We start from the raw sequence: 24,044 nt of genomic DNA on the forward strand, positions 1-24,044 counted from the left end.
CGCTTCCCCTCTTGAATGCTTCCCAATATAAATTCATTTCTATGCTCGTGGAATGACTGAGGGGCTGTTGGGTAGCTGCTATTTTGGGGTAAAACAGAGATGTACGAGGAAACCCTGGAAAATAGATGATGCTATCTTTACCCCGTTTAGATGATGTTCATTACAGACACTCAGTGAATGATGAACGGGCTGCAAAGATGCCCAAGCCAGCTTAGTTCCCTTTGCTAATTTGGTTGTATTTTTCAGAATGGTGACAGATTTTGTGGGTCAAAAATCCTGTTTTTCTGTTGTGGCTGTTTGAGTCCATCCATCCATTCATTCAGTACAGCTGCAGGTAGCCATGATAAACAGTGGGTATTGGGGTGGGGGTCACTGGAGAAAAGAATCAGGCTTGTCCGCAGGGACCTCTCCTAGTGGACTTTACTTCCAGGGGGACTGTTGATTAAATGAAGGATTTTGCCAGGGGAGCAGATTATTCCTGGTGACAACATTTTCCCACTTGCCTGCTTCTCACCCATCCTTATAAGCTCAGCTCAGCCATCCCTCCTCCAGGAAGCCTTTCCTCATCTTCCTGGCCTGGGTTCAGTCATCCTTCTCTTGGGATCCATTGCACCGTGTGCTGCCTTCTAGCAGAGCATAGACTTTGTCATATTTAATGATCACTGTGCCCATCTGCCTCCATCACTGGGTTTCAAGCTCAGTGCAGACAGTGCCTTGTACAGTGTGCCCGGCACGTGACATGGGCCCATATTTACTGCATAAATGAATTAGTTAAAAAAAAAAAAAGAAAGAAAAGCACTGGAATTTCCAGTACCACCACCTGCATGCAGAGTCGCTCATACTGATATTCTTCTTAATGTCCCATGATGACAATGACAGCAAACCATCATATAATGTACTATTATAAAACATCCTTATTTTCGTTATCTCATGTAACCCTCATGAACCTGTGAGGCTGGGGTTATTGATCACACTATGCAGGTGAAGAATGGAGGACTAGAGAGTAATAGAAGTTATAGAGCTAGAACCCTTAGGTGTGCTGGGAACTGGCTAAGCTGTTGGAGGACACCTCATTGAATTCCCCCCAACAACCCTATGAGGTAGCTTAGGATTCCATTTCACAGGTGAGGGAGCAGAGGTGCAGAGCGTTTCCAAGACTTCCTAAGTTTTCACTGCTGGTACACGGCGGAGTCGGTGTTGTTTTCATATACTTATTCTAGTGTACACATCAGCACATCAGACAGCTTGGAAAAAAGTGCCTAGAACATTGCTCATGAGTGTTTAACAAATGTTCATTGAATTAAAGTGACTTGCCCAAAGTCACATAGAGCCAGCTTTGAATCCAACCTTTTTACCCCAATTCTGCAGCTCTTACCCAGCAGAGAGCTTTGCCCACCCAAGCCGAGGAAGCTGGGACCTCTCTCTCTTGGACACAGCACAGGAAATTTGCATCATAATAGCTCAGCTGGGCTGGGGCAGAGCTCAGAGCCCGGTCTGTGACAGGCACAGCTCAGTGGTCTGGATGCAGACACACCATGTTTTTATGTCACTACCAAATTCTGACCCTGAGCACCACCCATCACCCAGCAACATATCAGGGGTGCCCACGTGCAGTGGGAGCAGCCAGACCCTCTGAGTCAGACAGAGCTTGAACTCTGCCCAGGCTGCCTTCACAGTGTGCTGAATCTCATCATCTCTCTAAATTGCTTCCTGGCTTATCACCCCTCCTTGTCCTGATTCCTGTACCATGAATGCTGGCTACCACGGCAATGGGCTAACTTCTAGAAGGAACCCTGGAAATGATTTCAATGTCTCTGGAGGACCAGTGCCAGATCTCTGCCCCCACAAGAAATCCAAGGTGTTCCCTGTGTCAGCTTCTGCCCCCACCTGCCCTCAGGAGGGAATGGAATGTGGAGCTCATACTTGCTGGACTGCATGCAACCTAAGGGTGTGGGGAGGAGGGCAGCAGCTAGGGGGACAGGAGGGCGGCAGACCTGACAATAAATTCACATTTCCTGAGCACCTGATTTGTATCAGGGTCTTTGCTGCATACTTCAGGTACCATTGAAGTATCCATGAGATATAGTCGTCTAGTTGTCTTTATTTTTATTAGAGCTCAGAAATAATCATGTTGCTACATAGTACCCCTATTCACTATCAGGCTTTTCTGAGTCATAGGTGATATGAATACACTGTCTCTATTAGATTGAATATCATGTCAGTCTTTTATTTGGACACTGTCCCCAGAAAATCTCATTTCTTTCCTCACATTAATTCCTAACTCCACCTACCCATAATTTTCTTCCCCAGTGAACCTCCCTCCAGAAACTCAGATTCACATAATCCAACCACATTCCCCTTCCAACTACCCCAAGCTCCTGCCACTGTCCCTGTCCTGAGGGTGTGACACATGACACATGCTTTGTCTGAAGTGTGTTATGTTAGCTTTATCTGCATTCAAAATCCAGTTCTTGCCTTATTTCTTGGGCAAGTTTCCTCACTGTGTGGGTCTTAGCAGTGCAATGACTAGTCCCTGGGGTTGCAGATAAAACAGAAATCAATGTATCGAGCACAGAGATTCTCCATCAATAGTGGGGTGTCCCCAGTGTGGGAGGCACCTTCCATCACGTGTGGCTTGGGAAGTAGGCAGGTCCAGATGTGCCTCCCAGCCCTGGCTTTGCATTAGCTCCATTTTTTTTGAGGAAGTTACATAACCTGAGTCACTGTCTTCTCCAAAATGCTGATAATAGTGCTTAAGTCATAGAATAATTCATAAATGGAAGACTAAAGGTAATTGTTGCCACCATCCCTAACCCTTGGCAACCAATAATTCCATCTCTATAATTTTGTCAAGAATGTTAGATAAATGGAATCATACTGTAGGAAATCTTTCAAGGTTAGCTTTTTTTTCGCTCTGCATAATCAGTCCATGTTGTTGCATATATCAATAGTTTGCTCCTTTTCTACTGAGTGGTTTTCCATAGTATGGATAAAATACTGTCTAACCATTCAAATTTTAAAGGAGATTGGCTATTTCCAGCTTTTGGATATTACAAATGAATCTGCTATGAACATTCATGTCCAGATTTTTGTGTGGACATAGGTTTTTGTTTCTCTGGGATAAATGCCCCACTGTACAATTGCTGGGTGATATGGTAAGCATATGTTTAGGTTCTCAAGAATCTGTAAAACTCTTTTCTGTAGTGGTTGTACTATTTTACATTCCCATCAGCAATTTCTCTCTATCCTTTCCAGCATTTGGTATTGTCATTTTTTAAAAAGAGTTGTCTAACAAATGTGTAGTGATATCTCACCATGCTCTTAATTTCCATTTCCCTAATTGCTAATGATGTTGAAATTTTTCATGTGCTTATTTGCCATCTGTACATCCTCTTTAGTGAAATATTTCCTCAAGTCTGGTGCTTGTTTTCTAATTGGATTGCTTGTTTGTTTTTCTAGTTGAGTTTTGAGTGTTCCTTGTTTACCTTAGATATGAGTCTGTTGTCAGATACATGGTTTGCAAATATTTTTTTCCCCAGTACGTAGTTTGTCTTTTCTTCCTTTTAACAGAGTCTTTGGCAAATGTTTTTGTTTCTTGAGACAGGGTCTTGCGCTGTCACCCAGGCTGGAGTGCAGTGGCACAATCACAGCTCACTGCAGCCTCGAAACTCTAGGATCCAGTGACCTGCCACCTCAGCCTCCCGAGTAGCTGGGACCACAGGTACATGCCACCGTGACTGGCTAATCTTTTAATTTTTTTAACTTAATTTTTTTTTTGTTTTGGAAATACCAAGTCTCCCTATGTTACCTAGGCTGGTTAGGGTAAAAGCTATTAGTTCTGATAGTGCCCATGCATCAGTTTGTTCTTCTATGAATTTTTTTGGTCTCATGTCTGCACACTCTTCACTAGGCCCCTACCAAGGGAGATGGCACCTCTATACTATGAGCATGGGACACACACATGCTCCCCACATGGTGTCTTCACTGACACCGTGAGGGGGTCTCTACTGCCCGGTGCGGATGAAAGTTTTGGCTTCCTGCTTGACCTCCTCTGACCCCACCCTGGTAGGGAGCAGGGAGGAAGGAGGAGGACTGGGATGCTTCCCTATGTCCTGGCAAGAAAGGACTTAGGTTCTCCCGCTTGGACTTTGCTGGTAGGGATAGACATGAGGCCACCGTTTTTCCTGTGTTTTTTGGCTGGAATAGAGCAGTTGTCTGGATTGCTAGGCTGCTTCTAGCCTGGTCATCAGGTTAGAGAGAATGGGCTTTATTGTTGTTGAGCTCTTTTCGTATATCTACTCACCGGCGTTTGAGTTGCCAGTTTCTCCCATATCTGGTCTAAGATTTTTGAGTCAAAATGAAAACCTGGGGACCTCACTGTCACATTCTTGCTTCGGTCATGAGGCTCCAGCCAATTGAGTGCATGTGGATTTGGGAGAATGCTTTAAACAAAACATAACAAACCCAACATAACAAAACCCAAATCCAATGTTATATATAACATTCGGGGTTTTCAGGGTTTTCAGGGTTTCTTAGAGACAAGAAAAGGGGAAATTATGTTCATTCTCTCTTCCCAGCAATGGAAGTTTATCTGAAATTTTGACACAAACTGCAAAGTTTTGGAGAAAAACATTACTGCATACAAACTGTTCCTTTAAGCAGAGAAGATGACATGCAATGTAGCTGCCATCTGATGAAGAGCACGGGCTATGGTTTTCCATTCCCTGGGTTCAAATCACAGTGCCTGTACTGCTTGCTATGTGTTTGACCTGATTATTTAACTTAGTTAAACAGTTAAGTATTTTTTGGCTATCAAATGAGGGAAATAGTGGCATTTTTCTCACAAGGTAGGACTGGGAATTAACTTAGATGATTTACAAAGCAAACAAAAAATAAAATATATATATCCATTTCTGGAAAAGCAATTACTGAGTGTGAGCTATTTTTGTTAAAAGAAAAAAAAAAATACGGCAGTGGGTCCTAGGGTACTTGGAGGCTGAATAATCTTCCCAATTCTCTATTTCTCTGAATGGGCCAAACTTTCCTCATTCCTTCCCTCCTGACCTCGCTTTCCCTCCTTCATTCCTCGCTGTCTCTTCCCTCCTTTCCTCCCATTAACACGAATGGGCTGAGCTCTGTGTTGGGCTCTGGTGGTATCAATCCCAGTGAAGCAGGGTCCCTGCCTCAAAGAGACCAGAGGCTGGAAGGGACGACAAACACAAACGAATCCTGGCAGCGTGTGTGCTAGGAGCTCCGACAGAGGCCTGGAACAGGTACCATGATGGATCTGGCTCTTTGTGATGCAGATAAATGCCATGGAATTCAAGCCTCAGATGACTGCAATGGAGTTAGTCACATCTACTTACGGGAAGGCATTCCAAATAAAGCCTCCCTGTAATGTTTATAGCCAAGCCCAGAAGCTTGAGGCACCAACCCCGCAGAAGCAACCGAGGATATAGGGAGAGAGAAGGGTTCTTGGATAGGCAGAACTCAGCCAGCTGATGTACAGAGCTGCCATCCAGATGGGGAGTGGGATAATAGAGGCTGCAAGCTTGGATCCAGCAGATATTTGACAAACCCCAGCCAATTGTGTGCATGTGGATTTGGGAGAAAGCTTTAAACAAAACATAACAAAACCCAAATCCAATGTGTTTTGCTAAGAACTGTGTTACACATTGGAACTTGGCAAACAGGGTGGATTCAGATGGCAGGGCTCTCCTGACAGAGTCTGGGTGGGGCGGGAGGAATTTGTTGGGCTGTGGGACCGACTTGCTGGGAGGAAAGGGCATCTCCCCTGCATGTGGCATAAGTATTTTATATACCTATAATATTGTATTATGAAGGCACGTAAATGATCCTTGTTATTGTACATGCCTATATGAGGCAGGCATGTAAAATGGCAAGGATTTATTTCCTACAGTTCCATGTGTTGGCTGGCCTCTCTGCTGGTTTTTCCTGGGTTCCCTCCTGTGGCTCTGGAGGAGTAACTGGGCTGGAAGGTCCATGATGTTTCACCCCTATGTCAGAAGTTGGTGCTGGCTGTTGGCTGTGCCCCTTGGTTCTCCTCCATGCGGCTGCTTATCTTCCAGTAGGCTGGACTGGCTTGATGACAAGGTGGCATCAGGGCTGAATTCCAAGACAGCACAAGCAAAAGCTTCAATGCCTCTCAAGGCCTGGACTGTAGGAGTGGCAGGGTGCTCTCTCCACTGCATCCTACTGGTCCAGGAAGGTAGCTCCAATCCACTGTGGGAGGAAACACACAAGTGTGGGGACTCTAGGAAGTGTGATCATTGGACTCTTTCATAAGAATTATTATTTTTTTACACAACATTAACACTTTAACATTCTCCCCACTTTGGGGAAGTGCAGAGATGTTTATTAATTTACACAGAAAACTGGATGAGGAACTCAGGTTAATGTTTCTTCAAGTTCAAGCTAGTATGCTTGAGCCTCAAAATAAAATGCAAAGTCCTCACATGTATGGATATAACTTAAACAGTTTTCTTATGATAAAAAAGTGACATGATGATGAATTGTTCTTTGAGCCTCACAGGCGTCTAGCTAGTGAAATCTGTGTTGTACTATGGACGTCTCTCTTGCATTCGTTTCCTTGGCTGCCACAAAGTACCACAAACTGGTGGCTTTTAAAGACAAGTTTAGTGTCTCCTTGGAGGCTACATGTTTGAGACGAAGGTGGCAGCAAGGTTGCTTCCCTTGAGGCTGTGGGAGAATCAGTTCCACGCTCACTGTCCAGCTTCCGGTGTTGTGCAAGCTTCGGCGTTCCTTGGCATACAGAAGCATCACCCTCATCGCTGCCTTCACTCTCACATGGCATTCTCCTATGTAGATGTCTGTGCTCAAATTTCCCCTTCTTATAAGGATACCAGTTGTATTGGATTAAGGGCCCGCCATGTTATAGTGGGAGCTCAACTTCTCTGAGTGTGTCTGCAGTGATCCTATTTCCAAATAACGTCATTCTGAGGTACTGGGGGTTAAGGCTTCAATGTATGAATTATGGGGGATGCAATTTAATTTATAACACCCTCTTGTACATACAAGGAGACTTCATATCCAGTTTTACAAGAAAATTTAGAGAACTGGACCTTCTCACGTCGATGTGTGGACACAGTGTTACATACTTTCAAGGACAGTAGAGGCTGCCTTCTTCATAGAGGGGAGATGCTGGACTCCCAGAGGGATACACTGGGGTTTTCAAATCTCAAACCACCCCTGAAGTCAGCACAGGGGCCAGAGGCCAGGATGCCTGATTGGCCTCTTGGAGGAATGTTTTTGCCACTTTACGCTTTATTCAAACACACTCACAATTTGGGCCATTCCTGGGCCTCCAGGAAACCATTTTTAAAAACTCTAAAGAGTTCTTTGGCTATAAGGGCTTCCCAAACTCATGAACCCTTTGGAGGCTTAAAACAAATTTTCTCTAAGATTATCTAACCCCCACGATTGAGACCTGCCAGGCCCTCAGCCACAATATCCTAAAAGCATTGGAGAAGTTATTCTCCCCAGGACAAAAGGATATGTTTTCTTGTCAAGAAGAAAAACTCAATTATCTTTCAACGTGATAACTAACCACACTCAAAACACTCTAATTCTATCAATGACCAACTTTGCTAAAGGCTCTAGCTCTGCTTTACAGGATGTAGATGTTAACATGATTTGAACATGTTTACTTTCCACCTTTAACAACTAGACAAATGAATATATATGAAGGCAGGAGGGGAAAGGGGCATCCAGACAGCACCTGGCAGTCACACTAAGCTGAGAACACAGAAAGGAGTTTGGGAGGTGGAGGGAAAAACACCTGCAGGGCAGGATGCCAGAGGGAAGAGCGCTGCAATGGGACAACCTGCAGTCTGCAGGGGGAGCCCCGTCACTCTGGCTGATTCTGATCTGGGCAGGCATTTGAGGCTCTGTGCGAAGAGATCAGTGAAGAACCCCCTGGAAATCAGAAGAGCAGACAATCCCTGGAACTCAGACAGGTCTTGGAATAGGTTATGTTTCCACCAGCCCATGTGGAAAGACCCCTGGGGCATTTGGAAGAATCCTCCGAAGGATATTGCTTTAGTAGTGCAGGTAAATTAGCTCTAGTCTAAAGGCTGCAATGGTCCTGCCATTACATAGCTGAAATGCAAGCTTCAAAAGGATTGAACTGATCTCAATACCTTAACCCCATCCCAGAACAAAGTCAAACACTATTTAAAAGTATACCACAATATTCAGCACCAAAGCAATGTCTAGATCTCAGAGAAACTCGCCAAGCAGGTAAAGAAGCAGGAAAATATAATCAAGACTGGGAGAAAAAAAAAATCAATCTGTTTCAACAGAAACAGACAAAAGAATAACAGATGACAGAATGATCAGATAGGGCCATTAAAACAGTTATTATAGATTGTGCCACATATTAAGGAAGAAAAACATGGATAAGGAGAGAAGTGGAAGATATACTAAAAATATCTTTACAAAGTGAAGAGTTGAAAACTATTATGTCTGAAGTGAAAAATATATGTTGGAATTAACAACAAAATCGACATTGAAGAAACAACCAGTGAGCTTGAATGCACAGTAGCAGCAACTATTCCAGGTGAGGCACAGGGAGGGAAAAAGCAGGAAGCAAGTGAACAGAGGATCAAGGGCGTTTTCATAATAGGAATATGTTTCGTATAAATGCAATTCGAGTTATTAGAAGCAGCTAGAAAAAGTATTTGAAAAAAATAATAGCTGCAATTTTCCAAATTGATGAAAAACATAAACCCAAAGAAAGAGGATTCACAAACTCCAAAGCAAGAGAAAAAAAAAAATGAGACATATCACCCAAATTGTTGAAAAATCAGTGATCAAGTGAAAATCTTAAAGCAACCAAATTTTCTAGAAAAGGGCTTCTTACACATTTCACACAAAGAGATAACAAAACATTTTTAACCATAAATTAAGCAGATCAGAAGACAATAGAGTGATGTCTTAAAATGTAAAATAAAATTTAAAAAATTAACCTAGCCTTGTATAACTGGCAGAAATATCTTTCAGAAGTGAAATAAGAATTTTCAGACATTCACCAGCAAATCTGCATTATGACAAATGCTGATATGTTTCAGGCAGGAGGAAAATGATACCAAATGAACTTGATCTACACAGAGGAATGAAAGAATAAGTAGTACGTATGCGACAAAACATACTATCTCATTTTTAAACACATTCGAAAGATAATTCATGTTTAAAGGAAAAGTAATCTTAATTATGGGATTTAAAACAAATGTAGAAGTTAAATGTATAAAAACCATAGTGTAAAAGCCAGGAAAGCAATATGGAGGTACACTGTCGGATGGTTTTAAGGTTCTATGTCAGAGATATAATATTATTCAAAAACCTGAATGCCTACTTACAAAAAACAAAACTAAGAGGTAGAGCTAAGTCATCAGAGATAAAATGAAACAGAAAATTTTAAGAAGATGGAACAAACAGAAAATAAATAGCAAGATGACAGATTTTAACTTTCCACCAGCCCACATGGAAAGCATTGATCAATACTGTGATTAGTACTGTGATCAATGCTGAGAATACATAGTGATGAACAACAGATCAGTGTGAGCTTTGTATGGTGGATGGAAGTGCTTCCTATCGTGACCCATATTGGTTGATTGTGTTAGTGGCTTCATGACTATGTGTATTTGTCATATCTCAAACTACAATTACAATTAATGAATTCTATTTAATGCAAATTATACCTCAATAAAGCTGTTAAGTAAACAAAACAGCAGGATACAGAGGGAAAGGAAGAAGAGTGGAATGGACCTGAGACCAACTTGGAAAGCCTGTCCACACATCCACACATGCAAGCATGCGTGTGAAAGTAGCTTCGTTGCTATTCGTTTTTTGACATTAATAAATTATTTGCACAGTATATTTAGAAAATGCCAGAAAGCACAAAGGAAAACATTTTTTACGATCCTTCCCTTCTACATATTAGCATTATTTTCTCCTGCATATTATTCCAAGCATAATCACACATGCTCACAAAGATATATAAATATATTTTCTTTTTTCTTTTTTTTCTTGAATGGAGTCTTGCTCTGTGGCCCAGGCTGGAGTGCAGAGGCACAATCTCGGCTCACTACAACCTCCACCTCCCAGATTCAAGTGATTCTCTGGCCTCAGCCTCCTGGGTAGCTGGGATGACTATGTCTGGTGAATTTTTGTATTTTTAGTAGAAATGGGGTTTCACCATGTTGGGCAGGCTGGTCTTGAACTCCTGACCTCAGGTGATCCACCCACCTCAGCCTCCCAAAGTGCTGGGATTACAGATGTGAGCCACTGCACCTGGCCACAAATATATTTTTTTAATAAGAGATGGTCATATTATACACAAGATTTTTAATCTGCTTTCCAATCCACAATAATTTGAAATTATCTCTCATGTTAGAAAATAGACATACATTCTTACAGCCATCATTTTAAGAGCTGCCTGCAATTCCACTGTATGAGTGTGGGGGAGGGGCTGTATGTGTGCATGGTGTGTGTGCGTGGTGTGGGTGTGGTATGTGTGGTACGAGTGAGTGGCGTGGTATGTGTGCGTGGTGTGGGTGTGGTGTGTGGTATGAGTGAGTGGTGGGGTGTGTGCATGCATGGTGTGGGTGTGGTGTGTGTGGTACGGGTTAGTGGTGTGGAGTGTATGTGTGTATGATGTGTGGTACGGGTGAGTGGTGTGGGGTGTGTGCATGGTGTGCGTGGTGTGCGTGGTGTGCGTGTGTGGTATGGGTGAGTGGTGTGGGGTGTGTACATGGTATGTGTGCGTGGTGTGGGTGTGGTGTGTGCAGTACAGGTGAGTGGTGTGGGGTACATATGTAGTGGGGTGGTTGTGGGGTGCAGGGGGCATGAAAGGGGGTGTGTAGCAACCTGTGAGAGGTGTCTTAAGGCTTTTCTGCTGCTGTCAAGGATATCATTATGCTCAAGATGCAGGGAAAGGTGGGACTGGGGCTTCTCTGTAACAACCCTTTGATGTGATGTCTCTGATGCTACATGGCTTAAAACATACCTTCCAAAACATAATTTGCAAAACAAGAGCGATAAGACTCACCTCACAGGTTGCTGCACGAGTACTAGAAATGTGGTCTCTAATACTTTATAATGTAGCACTCTTTCTAATATAAAAATAGGAAACCACTTATGTAGTCAGTCACTGGAAATGAGTCCAATAGTGTGTGCCATCCGTAGAATGAAACACTGCAGTCATCGTAACGGCATTGTAGAAACGAGTCTAGTGAGCTGGAAAAGTGATTGTGATAAATTAACTGGAGGAAACAGCAGTTTACGTAGAGGTACATATGGTATATTCCTTTTTTTTTTTTTTAACACATAACCATATACAAATAGAAAACTATCTGAAAACATACATTTTTGTATTAGCAGTGATTGTTTCTGAGTACGTAGGAACACTTTTTATGCTTGTAACAAGAAAAAGTCAATTTTATAACAGCAACACCAACATCAACATTATTAACAGTGCCTAATAGGTACTCAGTAAATGCTTATTATCTTTTGACATTTTCAGCATCTGTGTGCACGCTGTTATTTTCTCCATATGCCACGAGATGGTTGGGGAAGCCAAGGCTCCAAGTGTCAAGGAATGGACCCAGTTCTCTGACCTCAAAATGCACGCCTTGTAGCCTTGCTTGTCATTGCACATCCCATTTCACATTTGTCCTGACTCTCTCTTTTCCTTTAAGCTCTGCTAGTAAAATTTCACTACACTCTGGTCCTCATCTCAGACCTGTGTCTTCCAGCATGGCTAAAGAGGACTTTGAGAAGGTCCAGCATGGCCCCAGCTGCACCTCCAGGGACACGGGGCACTATAGCGACCACCCCACGGCAGCCTTCAAGCTGGACCGCTTCAGCCTTCTGGGATGTTCCAAGAGCATCTTCTATGTTGGAGTTGCCTGGTGGCCACCGTGACCTCCCCCAAGTGCCACTAAAAGGTTGGCATGGGTGTGGGCCCTGAAGGAAGAGCCAATGAGACTGCATCTGAGCCCAAATCTGCCCATGCCTTCCCATCTCAGCCTTCAATACCATTCACAAGGTCCAGGGCAGGCTGTGGCACTGTGTGAAAGTGAGTAATTTGGCCGGCAGAAGGGTGGGTGATGAAGTTTTCTCCAAGTCTGCATGACAAATCTCAGCAGAGAGTTGAAGAAAACCCCTCCCTCTGTATGTTTAGTCACTTACAAGCCAATTTCCCCAGCATGGCCAACCTGAAGAGGAAATTGGGTAGATACATCATTGTACTCATTTCACATAGAGCTTGAAAGATTGCTTAAAAGACACAGAGCCAGCAGGTAGTCCAGGTGGGTTGGAACACATACTTTCCAGGTTCAAGCAACACATATACCCAATGAAGAAACAGCAAGGTGCCTGCTATCAACAACTGTCTGCCCCTTTCCTCCAGCCCACCTTCCCTGGGAGGCAGCTTTAGGGGATGCAAACAGAGGACTTCACATGGAGATGCTCATTCTACCACTGATGGCAAATGGCTTAGCCTCTCAGAGCATAGCCATCTTCTTCAGTGAAGTGGGAACTGAATTCCTAGGATAGCCAAGATAGAGACGGTGAAGCATGTGAAGCACCTGTTCAAGTACCTGGCATGGCACTCACTAGGGGTGCAACATACATCAGTTCCTTTTCCCTGCCAAGGAGGTTGATGTTGCAAAGGTCTTTAAGTCTGGCAGGGCCTGAGAGTAAAACCAGCTGCTGCAGCCATTCCAACACCATGAGGACAGCTGGGAGCAGTGAAAGGAGCTCTGGCAACTACCATTTGCAGGAATCCAGTGAGACAGAGCCCTCACACTAAGCAGGCTGAACAGATGTGTTCCTGATGGGTAGGCAGAAAGAACAAACAGAAGGCTGGGATTCAGGGCAAGCCAGCTGAGGAAAGCCACTCAGGGTGGATAGAGTCTTTTGTGTATGTGCCCCATGTTGCGCCCCAGCTGAGGGGCCCAACAAGTGTCTTGGGTTTACATTCCCTTGACACCAGTGGACTTGCTCAGCACAAGTGTTATAGAACACCTCATTCTTTTTTTATTATTATTATACTTTAAGTTCTAGGGTACATGTGCACAACGTGCAGGTGTGTTACATATGTATACTTGTGCCATATTGGTGTGCTGCACCCATCAACTTGTCAGCACCCATCAACTCGTCATTTACATCAGGTGTAACTCCCAATGCAATCCCTTCCCCCTCCCCCCTCCCCATGATAGGCCCCGGTGTGTGATGTTCCGCTTCCAGAGTCTAAGTGATGAACACCTCCATTCTTAAGAGAAACAAGGACCTAGTCCAGGGTGTTTCAGACACTTACTCCTTATCTCTCAATGTTGCATTCTTGGTACATGCTGGGATTATTCTGAGAATTGCAACCAGGAGAGAGGAAGAGCTGGGTAGACCAACCCCATGTGGAGACCTGTCCTATTGGTGTGAAGACAAGCAAGAGAATGGCGGAAAATAGCGTTAGAGTTCACAAAACCTGAGTCCAATATTCTCATGATGTCCTGGACTGTGTTCCCATGAGACCACTTGAATTTTTGCCTGGAGATGATCTATGGTCTCTACCCTTACTGGTGTAGACTTTGGTGGTTCTAACAGGTGATACCCCTGAGTCACTGATCAGGCAGCCTTATCTGTAGCAACCTGCTGGGGTCCATTCTGAAAACAGCCAATCCAGGGACAGGGAGGAGGAAGGGCTTGCCTCCGCACAGGGCCTCCACCAGCTTCCATCTCTGCATGCCTCACTGGGGACAAATGAAACATCCCTCCTGAAAGTTTGGGGATCTTGCTGTGTTTTCCACTTACGAGATATCAGGGACCCTGCTCTGTGGGATACAAACTCTCTGGGCAGCATCCAAGACTGTTTTCTGCAGCAGGGTTGAGAGGTACACAGAGAACAATGCTTAGCACAGTGTGCACGTGTGGTGTGCATGTGGGGTCTGTGGCAGAAGTGGTTCTCAAGAGCAGGATGGAGTTTTAAAGTTGAGATCCACACTGGCTGTCTGGTGACGAGGATCCTACTCCAGGAGAAATAGTAATATAAGGACAATGGAATTGAGTAGCCAAGTGCCATCGAGCTTTTGAAGAGAGCAAATAACAAACTGAACCAATTTGGGGTGATGCATGAATATCAGAGGAGCTGCTCTGCTGCCCTTGATAACAAAATTGTTGGAAGAGATAGGGACTGTCTGGCGTCTGTCAACTGTATTGACATCATGGGATCATGCTTGATAACTAAGGAGTGACAAGTACTCGGGATGCTTTGGTAAGAGTCCCTACTTAGGGGCCTATCTCACCAAGGAAGTTGTGAGAATGCCAGAACATCCCCCACAAAGTCAAGGACATTCCCCAACAGGAGGGGTCAGAAAGCATGACTGCCTGTGTCGTCTGTGGCTGAGCACCAGCCCAGCCCCAAAGGGAAGAGAGCAGGCTTCCCGGCTGAGATCCTGCTTTATGCACCTCTCTCACCTCCGTGTGTCTTTGTCCCCCTCGAGCTGTGGCCTGCCCCTGCCACTCCCTTCCCCCGCTGGTTCTCAGCCAGCCTGGGGTACCCCTAGTTGTAATAGGCATCTTGCCTGAGCAGGGACGGGAGGGAACTGACTCCCACATTTGGGCTGGGAGGAGTGAACAACAATGGGTCAGAAAAGGTGACTGCGAGGCCAGGATACCAAGGACACTTCATGTGTGGGGTTGGGGAGACAGGCAGGACCCCACATCTCAGAAGGGCTTTCTTGGGGACACAGATTGATCTAGCCCTATACACGAAGGGCCAGAGGGCGGAACAGGGGGCAATTCAGGAAAGTTACAACAGGATAAAATCTACCCGTAACATTGGATACCTGGCCAGCCTCCCACAGGAGGTGGTGAGCTCCCTGTTTTCAGAAGTGTTCAAGGGAGAGGTGAGGCAGAGCTCGTGCAGGGTGGGCTCTGGGGGTCTTTCTGGCCCAGAGACTCCTGTGCTCGATGAGTGGAGACCCCAACACCTCTGGAGATGGTCAGCCAGGGCAGCCACCATGTGGATCACCAGCTGCGTGAGAGGCCGAGAACCAAGGGGTGACAGCACCACCTTTGAAACCCTATGGTCAGCGTTTAAACTCCAGCTCTGCCATGGCCGGCTGTGCGACCTTAAGCAAGGTCCTCGCTGCACCCCTGTGTTATTGCATGTAGCAGGACTAGTAATTGTATTTGCTTCAGAGTTGCTCTGAGATGAAATAATATATTTGAAGTTTTTTAGACAAATTCCCCCACACATAGTAATTGTGAGTTATGATGTGACAAGCTTGGGCATTTTACACATCTTTACACAATCCTCCATAGCGGGTAGTATGCCCATTTTATAGCTGAGGAAACTGAGGACTAGAAAAGTACAGAGAGAACCCAGGAGCCTTGCTTTCCAGTCCTGTGGTTCTCACTCCTACCACCTTGCTCTGAGAAGGGACAGACCACAGAATTGGGTGCACTTTGGAGGCAGAGCTGGGTCAGAAGAGTGGAATAAAGATGGACTCATGTGGGAACCGTGGGCCCGCTGTTTCCCAGAGCCCTGCAGGGTCAGGCTTCCCATCTCTGACTGCAACCCCTATCCCACTCCCACAGGAGCACGTCATTTCTGAGAGCCAGCCAGACCTACGTGTGTATTAGTCTGTATTCACACTGCTGATAAAGATATAGCCGAGGCTGGGCGCAGCAGCTTACACCTGTAATCCCGGCATTTTGGGAGGCTGAGGTGGGCAGATCATGAGGTCAGGAGATGGAGCCCATCCTGGCTAACACGGTGAAACCCCGTCTCCACTAAAAATAAAAAAAACTAGCCAGGTGTGGTGGCAGATGCCTGTAGTCGCAGCTACTTGGGAGGCTGAGGCAGGACAATGGCATGAACCCAGGAGGCGGAGCTTGCAGAGACCCGAGATCCCACCACTGCATTCCAGCCTGGGTGACAGAGTAAGACTCCATCTCAAAAAAAAAAAAAAAAAAAAAAAAAAAAAAAAAAAAAAAAAGACATACCCAAGACTGGGAAGAAAGAGAGGTTTAGTTGGAGTTACAGGTTACAGTTCCACATGGCTAGGGAGGCCTCAGAATCATGGTGGGAGGCAAAAGTACTTCTTACATCATGGCGGTAAGAGAAAACGAAGAAGCAAAAGTGGAAAACCCCTGATAAACCCATCAGATCTCATGAGACTTATTCACTATCACAAGAATAGCATGGGAGAGACTGGGCCCCGTGATTCAATTACCTCCCCCTGGGTCCCTCCCACAATGTGTGGGAATTCTGGAAGACATAATTCAAGTTGAGATTTGGGTGGCGACACAGTCAAATCTCATTCTGTCCCTGGCCCCTCTAAATCTCACATCCTCACATTTCAAAACCAATCATGGCTTCCCAACAGTCCCCCAGTCTTAACTCATTTCAGCATTAACCCAAAAGTCCACAGTCCAAAATCTCATCGGAGGCAAGGCAAGTCCCTTCTGCCTGTGAGCCTGTAAAATCAAAAGCAAGCTAGTCAATTCCTAGATACAATGGGGGTACAGGCATTGGGTAAATACAGCTGTTCCAAATGGGAGAAATTGGTCAAAACAAAGGGGTTACAAGGCCCATGCAATTCCGAAATCCAGCAGGGCAGTCAAATCTTAAAGCTCCAAAATGATCTCCTTTGACTCTAGATTTCACATCCAGGTCATGCTGATGCAAGAGATGGGTTCCCATGGTCTTGGGCAGCTCTGCCCCTGTGGCTTTACAGGATACAGCCTCCCTCCTGGCTGCTTTCACCAGCTGGCATTGAGTGTCTGAAGCTTTTTCAGGCACACAGTGCAAGCTGTCATTGGATCTACCACTCTGGGGTCTGAAGGATGGTGGCCTTTTTCTCACAGCTCCACGAGACAATGCCCCAGTAGGGACTCTGTGTGGGGCCTCTGATCCCACATTTTGCGTCAGCACTGCCTTAACAGAGGTTCTCCATGAGGGCCCCACCCCTGCAGCAAATTTTTGCTTGGGCATCCAGGCATTTCCATACATCTTATGAAATCTAGGCAGAGGGTCCCAAACCTCAATTCTTGACTTCCATGCACCCACAGGCTCAACACCATGTGGAAGCTGCCAAGGCTTGGGGTTTCCACCCTCTGAAGCCACAGCCCAAGCTATACATTGACCCCTTTCAGCCATGCTGGAGTGGTTGGGACACAGGGCACCAAATCCGTAGGCTGCACACAGCATGGGGACCCGGGGCCTGGCCCACAAAACCACTTTTTCCTCCTGGGCCTCTGGGCCTGTGATGGGACGGGCTGCTGTGAAGGTCTCTGACATGGTCTGGAGACATTTTCCCCAGGGTCTTGGGGATTAATGTTAGGCTCCTTGCTACTTATGCAAATTTCTGCAGCCGGCTTGAATTTCTCCTCAAAAACTAGTTTTTCTTTTCTACTGCATCATCAAGCTGCAAATTTTCCAAACTTTTATGCTCTGTTTCCTTTTTAGAATGGAATGCTTTTAACAGTACCCAAGTCACCTCTTGAATGCTTTGCTGTTTAGAAATTTCTTCCACCAGATACCCTAAATCATCTTTCTCAAGTTCAAAATTCCACAAATCTCTAGGGCAGGGGCAACATGCTGCCAGTCTCTTTACTAAAACATAACAAGAGTCATCTTTGCTCCAGTTCCCAACAAGTTCCTCATCTCCATCTGAGACCACCTCAGCCTGGACCTTATTGTTCATATCCACTATCAGCATTTTGGGCAAAGCCATTCACAGCAAGTCCCTAGGAAGTTCCAAACTTTCCCACATTTTTCTGTCTTCTTCTGAGCCCTCCAAACTGTTCCAACCTCTACCTGTCACCCAGTTCCAAAGTCTCTTCCACATTTTCAGGTATCTTTTCAGCAACACCCCACTCTACTGGTACCAATTTACCGTGTTAGTCCATTTTCACGCTGCTGATAAAGACATAACCGAAACTGGGAACAAAAAGTTTAATTGGACTTACAGTTCCACATGGCTGGGGAGGCCTCAAAATCACAGTGGGAGGTGAAAGGCACTTCTTACATGGCAGCGGTGAGAGAAAAAATGAGGAAGAAGCAAAAGCAGAAACCCCTGATAAACCCATCAGATCTAGTGAGACTTTTTCACTATCGTGAGAATAGCATGGGAAAGACCAGCCCCTGTGATTCAATTACCTCCTGCTGAGTCCCTCTCACAGCACATGGTAATTCTGGGAGATACAATTCAAGTTGAGATTTGAATGGGAACACAGCCAAGCCATATCTGTGTATGAATCCTCTGTTGTGTCCCAGCTCTGCCTTGGGCATACGATTTAACCTTTCAGTCTCAGTTTGCTCATCTGTAAAATGAGGCAAGTTAAACCCAGCCGGAAAGCTGTTGACAAACCAAAATCATCCAGCAAGCAGAAATGGAACTTCAAGAGGGCAGCATTTTCTATCTTCTTTCTTCACTGCTCTCTTAGCAGTGAGGAAAATGTCTGCTTAGCAGATGTTCAATAAATATTTCATAAACAAAGGGATTTGATGAGGCATGGGCTGGCATGAGAGTGGATTCTCACTAAATGACAGCTCATTAGCTCTCTGTCCATTGTTTAGTGAGACTAACAGCTCAATTGTCCCATCCTAACAGAACATAAATGTCTAACATTCCTGACAGGGCATCCCCTCTCATTCCTGCTGGCCACTGGTCTAGGACTGCCTGTGGGTCACACTATCCCTGGCTATCATCAGGCAGAGTCCCACAGATTATGCTTAGCAGAGAGATACTTCCTGATGCCCCTAGAAGCTCCCTTGACTTTAGCTTCTCAGAAGAAATGGCTCCTCTCACTCTGCACTGGTCTGGAGTTTTGCTGTCAGTCCTCCTGCAGTGGTCTCCTGTGTCAGAAAGATGGGGATTTGGGTATCAAGCATCAGCTTGAATTCTGAGGGCACCAGTTGTGATACAGGTTACTGCTGGGAGAATCATGAAACCTTACCGAGCCTCAGTTTTCTCATTTGAATCCTGGAGCTACTTAGTGTTTCTGTACATTTGTTGGAGCTAATGCTCTAGAAAAATCTCCAGGATTCAGCAGGAATTCTGCAAGACCCTCTCTACCATTGTCCCCCACAGTGAAAGTTTCCCCTAGTCTCTGGTGACACCTACTGGTGCCTGGCCCATGGGGAGGAGGAAGCCCAGAGACATCTCAAATTACAGGGTGTCTGGAACTGGAGCTTATAATACCCCACATTACAGCCAGTGATGACAATCACACCGCACTGAGATCGCCCACTGCCAAATTTCTCTGCTTCCACGCCTATGCCCCACAAACCACTCTGCATTCAGCAGCTGGAAGAACCTCTGAAAGCATACATTGGATATAAAAGACTGCCCTGCTGCAAGCCCACTCTCGGCTCCCTTACAACAAGGACACACGTCACCCTCCGTGCCTGGATGACAAGACCCTGTGTGACCAGGCCCTGGCAGTGTTCCTTCCTTTACCTCTTATCTCATCCCCTTCCTTTTTGTTGTGATATCAGCAAGGCCCATGCTGGTCCTTCCACCTTGAACATCCTTGTCCTATGGCTCCTTTACGTCCTTAGCTCTTGGCTAAGGAAGGACACCCCCTCCACAGACTTTCCTGACCCACCTACCTTGTGTGAAGTGCCCACCGCAGCCCACACCTCACAATACTCTGCTCGGTTCCTTAACAATGATCATTTAACCTATGTCGTCTTCATTCCTTTCTTTAGTTTACATCCCCTAGAATATGAGCCCCTGGAGGGCAGGGACCTGCCTTTCTCCCTCTGTACAGACACACACAGCTACTGGGGTTTGCAAACTTGTAGGCATGATGGACTTTCAAAAGACATTGCCTTCACTCAGCCTTTACAAAGGAAACCAACACAGGAAGTTCAGCATCTCCATCCACTGGCAAGACCCAGCAGCTCTAGAATATACAGTTTCCTTAGGCCTCACATCCAGGGCATGTCTGCTGGTGATAGACAGGGACAAAGCTGTATGGGGGTCACCTGGGCAGAAAGAAGCTCCAACCTTGATCTCTCAAACTTTTCCACTGTTCCAGTCACATCTGGCCTATAAAGGGCTGCTGCCAAACAGCCACCTCCAGCCCCGGTAAATTCCCCTTCAAGATCCCACAGTGCACAACAGTGCACATGTATCTTCACTGGGGTTTCAGGGGACATCTGGGACAAGTTGATGCTGTCAAGATCATTCCCCCAGGCAGGCCAGGGTTGGCCAGGCCCATTTCATTATCTTGTGGCCGGGTTTGTACTGATCTTCAGTGCCAGGGACTTAACTCGGTAAAAATTGGGGGTCCAATGAATGAATGAAGCTTGTGGTGCACGCACGGCATCTTGGGGGAATTTCACAGATGTAAATTGATTTTCACATGAAGCTGGATGGAAAGTATTTGTAGGTAAGTCCCTTGGCAAACAAGAGATGAACCCTGGGCTTGAACCTAGGGCTGGCAGACTCAACCTCTTTCCTGACTGCGTGGGGAGGAGCATATTCTGCTCAGTTGTGCCTTGGTTCCTGCCTGGCCCCAGTGAGCAGGTGTGTGCCTCTGCACCAGGTGAAGACAGATAGTGCTACCAGGGCCTGCTAAGCTCAGGCAGGCCCAGGGCTTAATTTCTTCCTCTGGACTCACCACTCATCACACATCTTGCTAGACATTTGCTTCTTCAGATAAAGACATGGAGAAAGAGGACGCCTCGGGGCCCTGTATGGACAGCTGTCAGCAGATTAAGGGTATTTTTTCCACTCCTGGGGATACTCTCCCTGTTCTATCAGGCTGCCTCTGAAACTTTTATTAAAATCCTGTCATGCTCAGATTATACTGGGAACCATGGACACACACACACACCCCCTCCCTTCCAGCCTAAAGGACTGGAGGTAAGGATTTGCTGTGGCTTCAACAGTATAAGGGTCTAAGATCACTGGGGAGCGGCCCAAAAGTCGGTAACACCTTGATCTTGAATGTGAAGATGTACAAGTGCTTCCAAACATGCCAGAGGTGGCCACAGAGCACCAGGATCCTTCACATTTTGATTGTGTTTATTAAGCACCTGACATGTGCCAGGCGCTGTCCTTGGTGCTGGGTTACATCTGACAAAGCCAATGTAGAGATGCAGACCCTCGTCTTTGAGATGCATTTCTGTTGTGGCCAAGGCAGTGCTTCCCTGACATCACCAAAGTGGTGCCTTCATTTGTCTGTGCCCCAACCTGGTGAGGTGAGGCAGGCACTAAACTGAATTTTAAATCTGTAAAATACAGGCGAAAGGGTGTCCTGCCAGATTGCTGCGAGGTTTATATACCCTGCTACAGGTACCGTGCCCATACAGGGTTCCTGGCACAGTGTAGTTGACTAGCATCTGAAGTCTGATTGCCAGGCTTTATTCTTGGGATTTCCAGCTCAGACTGCATGAAGGACCAGGATGGAGGCTTTTAGTGCTCCAAGGAGCTCCTTAGAGACTATGGGGTAAGGCCATGCCCCTGCCCCTTGAAACTGTTCTACGTTTAAGATTTTGGAGAAAATTTGAAGAAGGCATTTCTCTCCCCTGAAAACACCAGCTCCCCACTACCCACCCCCTAAAAGATGTGTGGATTGGGCACCATCATCTGTATGGGAAGAGCTCTGCATCATGAATCAGAGGGCCTCGTTTTGTTCCTAGTGCTGCTCTGTACAGGAGCTGTGATGTCGTTTGGATCTGTGTTCCCATCCAAATCTCCTACTGAGTTGTAATCCCCAGTGTCAGAAGTGGGGCCTGGTAGGTGGTGACTGGGTCACGGGGGTGGATCCCTCATTAATGGCTTAGCACCATCCCCTTGGTGCTGTTGCCATGATAGTGACTGAGTTCTTGGTGAGATCTGGTGAAAAGTATGTGGCACCTCCTTCGCCTCTCTTCCTCCTGCCTTCACCACGTGACATGCCTGCTCCCACTTTGCCTTCTACCATGATTGGAAACTTCCTGAGGTCTCCCCAGAAGCAGGTGCCTGTGTTATGCATCTGGCTGCCATAGGACTGTGAGCCAATTAAACCTCTTTTCTTTTTTTGAGACAGAGTCACACTCTGTTGCCGAGGCTGGAGTGCAGTGGTGAGATCTCGGCTTTCTACAACCTCTGCCTCCCAGGTTCAAGCAATTCTCTGTCTTAGCCTCCTGAGTAGCTGGGATTACAGGCACCTGCCACCACACCTGGCTAATTTTGTATTTTTAGTAGACACGCGGTTTCACTCTTGGCCAGGCTAGTCTTGAACTCCTGACCTTGTGATCCACCCACTTCGGCCTCCCAAAGTGTTGGGATTACAGGCATGAGCCACTGCACCTGGCTTCTTTTCTTTTTAAATTACCCAGTCTCATATTTCTTTGTAGTAATGTGAGAACAGAGTAACAGGCTGTGACTGTGGGCAGGTCATTTCCATTTTCTGGGGACCAATTTCTCCATCCAAAAACCTTTAATGACTTCAGCTCTGTCTTTAGTATGTGAGGGTGCAATGAGACACCAAAGCAGGTGTTCGGTGTCAGTGCAGCTAGATGACCTTTAGGTGGGTGCTCGCCGGGAAGCAGCCTGCTGCTGCATTGGGAATATGAGAGCCAGCACTCAAGTCAGAACTGTGATTCTAATCCTGCCTGTGCCACTTCTGCTGTGTGATATTGGGTAAGTCACTTAACCAATCTGGGCCTCCATTTTAATATCTGTAAAAAATGCTAAGCTCACAGGGTTGCTGTGCAAATCCACTGAGGCCAAAGAGACTAGAACACCTTAACTCAGAGGCTGTAACATACTCCTTTGGTGCTTTAAAATATAAGTTCCCTTCTCCTTTTGCCTGTCTTTGAGGCTGCATGGGGCTTTTTTTCCATCTAGGGAAGTGTTCTGCCAACTCTTTTCTCTTCCTTCCTGTTTCTGATTCACATCAATGGGCTTTCGAGAAGCCCAAGCCCCTTAGTGATCGTTTCTGTCTTGACATTCTCCCTCTTGGCTGGGTGGGGACTCCAGCTACTGCCCACTGGCCACAAAAGCATTCTTCTTGGAGGCTGTGCATGTGCAGCTGTTCATACATGAGAGGAGGTAGAGTTGCTGCACCCAGAACATGCCTCTGAGGAACACCCAGCAGTCAGCCCTGGCAGGGTCCAGTCCTGGGGTCTCCACAGGGGTCCCCTCAGCCTGGCTTTAACTTCCTTTCATCTCCAGTGTCCTGGTGGTGCTACCACATCTTTGGGAGGTAGGAGGGGTAATGAGTTCAGCTGCAGGTTCTCTTCCTTTCTATTCCAGCTCGAGGAGGTGTGGGGTCTGTAAAAATCCCTCCCAGAGTGAGTGCTCTGGTACCTACTGTGGAGACAATGCTGAGCCGAGACATGGTCTCTCCTTCTTCCAAGAGGAATCGTAATGTGCCTATCACAAACCAAGCACTGTCAGCTCATCATGTACTTTATCTAGTTTAATTTTCTAACAATTGAGCAAATTGTGGCTATTATCTCCATTATGGGGCACTTATGTGCTCAAACTGTAACAAGTGTTAGACTTGCATAAGAAATCATACAAGTAATTTATACCCATGAACAATTATTTTTTGGGGAAAGGAGAATACAGATACACCAAAACCAGACAAAAATGCCACCACTGTCAACATTTTCGAGTACATTCTTTTAGATTTTAGAAGTATGATTTCCCTTGATGCAGAGTAATTTGGTGAAGAAGGATGCAACTTCTGGAAGAACATTGAGTTTGAATGCTGTTTCAATCACTCACTAGCTGTTGACCTCGAACAAGTCAGCTGCTCTCTCAGCCTTAATTTTCTTACCTCATAACAGTAGCTTTAGGATGCCTACAACATAGGGATGCTGTGAAGGTTACAGGAGATGAATAATGATGGCCAAGGAGATTGATAATTGATAATGCAATGCTGGTTCATGAGAGCGCCTTAGAAACCAGCACGTGTATGTATTGTTTGAGCAATCATTAAGTACCAGACGTCCTGCTAAGGATTGTGATGCAGTGAAGGAGAGGGAGAAAGGG

Source organism: Macaca thibetana, chromosome 8 (genome assembly GCF_024542745.1).
Source record: "Macaca thibetana thibetana isolate TM-01 chromosome 8, ASM2454274v1, whole genome shotgun sequence".
Classification (NCBI taxonomy): Eukaryota; Metazoa; Chordata; class Mammalia; order Primates; family Cercopithecidae; genus Macaca; species Macaca thibetana.